Raw genomic sequence first — 2907 nt, 5'->3', positions numbered from 1 at the left:
AATTTGCATATAACTCAAAACAGAAGCGTCCAAATGAAAAAATAAATCACCTATGGGTTGTTGCTCATGAAATTTGCCACATTTTGGTACCAATCACGATACACTTTGGACAAGATTTGAGTATTTTTATGCTGAATTTAATAAGTACCAAATTTCAAATTACACATGCTCATTTTAGTAATTTTCTTGGCTAACAGCCCCTTAATATATAAGCACGGTCTATGCGTCAGATTATGATTGATAACAATCCTGACAATTTATACCGAACAGTTAATGTTTTGAGAGTTTGTCAAAATGGGGTTGAAATACTTGTGTGAAACACATTATATTCAGAAATAATTCTTACGAGTTACTGCCTTGCACTGGTCCAGTGGATGCCTGAATGTTTCTCCTTCGTCGCCAGTATAATATTCTAGAGTCAATCCAATGATACAGATGGACAAATAAGTTTATATCACAACAGTTATCGCTGTTTATGTTCACGGTCAGAATGCATCAATGCACGTGTAGTTTACCGTACTGTGTGTGACCGTACTGGTAGCATCCGGTGTACAGTTGCCGGCCGGTGTATTGTATTATCAGCTGCCACACAAAATAGCAATGTACTCATTTTAGGAAGCCCGCAGAAAAGTAAAGCTTAGGGGTTGTGCAATGATTAAGAGCCCTATAGGGAGGGTAAAATGGGGGGGGCAAGATATTTTTGCGAGCCGATAGGGGGGTAAGCAATTTTGGCAAGCCGAGAGGGGCTGGTGAATTTCAGCTTAATCGGAACTTATACGTGGATTTTGATTTTTTTTAAATTTTTGATTGACCTTTTGACCCTTTTAATGACCTTTGACCTCAATGAAAAAAAAACCTTACGTACACCGACAAAATGCGTTGTTCCAATTTTAATTAAAAAATTCTCACATGTTTAGTTGATGAGATAAAAATTCTTAAAGTTATTTAGCTAAAAACAGGAAGTGACCCTTAATGACCTTTGACCCCTAAATAAAAATACCATGCATGCATCAGGAACACTGATTCATGTATGATGATTATATTACTCTGGTCTGTTTACATTTTGAGATAAAAATTTTTTGTATTTTTTTGATAATTTTGGTTTATGACCGGAAGTAACCCCTTAATGACCTTTGACCCCCAAACTGTATGCATCCTAAAGACCCTGGCTAGTAGCGATGCATGTGTGCTAATGGCGACTCTCTGCTAAGTAATTTGTAAAGACAGTGATTTTTTGAATATTTTTTAGACTTTGACCGGAAATGACCCCTTAATGACCTTTGACCCCTTATCTGAGCACACCCTATAGACACCGACTAAAGTCGAGTCACATGATATAACCATGTCCTCATCGCATGAAATCTGTGGAAGGAGTAGCATTTTTGTGAAATCACATTTTGACCATTATAGCTAGGTCAAAGGTCACAGCAAGGTCACAGTCAAATGGCAGGTTTGGCCTATCCCAGTGGTCTTTTGGGTCAAGTTTCGTTGAAATCTGTCAATCCCTTGCGGAGCTAGATGCAGTTGATTGCGGTTGCCAGAAGAAAGAGAGAAACTAGAGTCAACAGACGCTGAATACAAGCCGCAATTTGACCCCTATAACTTGACCCCTGGGTTACGGATGGGGTCAACTGCTCTTGCATTGTGCTTAGGATGTCATAAGAAATATTCCTGGTCAATTTCAGCTTAATCGGAACTTATACATGGATTTTGATTTTTTTAAATTTTTGATTGACCTTTTGACCCCCTTAATGACATTTGACCTCAATAAAAAAAAACCTTATGTACACAGACAAAATGCTTTGTTCCAATTTTATTAAAAAAATTCTAACATGTTTAGTTCTTGAGATAAAAATTCTTAAAGTTATTCAGCTAAAAACAGGAAGTGACCCCTTAATGACCTTTGACCCCCAAAATAAAAATACCGTGCATACATCAGGTAACACTTATTAATGTACGTTGGTTATATTATTCTGGTCTGTTTACATTTTGAGATAAAAATTTTTGAACATTTTTGATAATTTTGGTTTTTGACCGGAAGTAACCCCTTAATGACCTTTGACCCCATAACTGTAGGCATCCTAAAGACCCTGGCTAGTAACAATGCATGTGTGCTAATGGCGACTCTCTGCTATGTAATTTGTAAAGACAGTGATTTTTGAATATTTTTAGACTTTGACCGGAAATGACCCTTAATGACCTTTGACCCCTTATCTGAGCACACCTATAGACACCGACTAAAGTCGAGTCACATGATGTAACCATGTCCTCATCGCATGAAATTTGTGGAAGGAGTAGCATTTTTGTGAAATCACATTTTTGACCATTATAGCTAGGTCAAAGGTCACAGCGAGGTCAAAGTCAAATGGAAGGTTTGGCCTAGCCCAATGGTCATTTGGGTCAACTTTGGTTGAAATCTGTCAATCCCTTGCGGAGCTACATGCAGTTGTTTGCGGTTGCCAGAAGAAAGAAGAAAGAAGAAAGAAGAAGAATTGAGAAGAGACAGAACAAGCCGACATTCGTCGTCGGCTTGTAATCAACAGACGCTGAATACAAGCCGCAATTTGACCCCTATAACTTGACCCCTGGGTTAGGGATGGGGTCAACTGCTCTTGCATTGTGCTTAGGATGTCATAAGAAATATTCCTGGTGAATTTCAGCTTAATCGGAACTTAAACATGGATTTTGATTTTTTTTAAATTTTTGATTGACCTTTTGACCCCCTTAATGACCTTTGACTTCAATGAAAAAAAAAAAAAACCTTACGTACACCGACAAAATGTATTGTTCCAATTTTAATTAAAAATTTCTAGCATGTTTAGTTCTTGAGATAAAAATTCTTGAAGTTATTTAGCTAAAAACAGGAAGTGACCCATTAATGACCTTTGACCCCCAAAATAAAAATAC

The sequence above is a fragment of the Amphiura filiformis genome, chromosome 10, assembly GCF_039555335.1.
Source record: "Amphiura filiformis chromosome 10, Afil_fr2py, whole genome shotgun sequence".
NCBI classification, from domain to species: Eukaryota; Metazoa; Echinodermata; class Ophiuroidea; order Amphilepidida; family Amphiuridae; genus Amphiura; species Amphiura filiformis.
Note: the sequence above shows the minus strand (reverse complement) of the source record.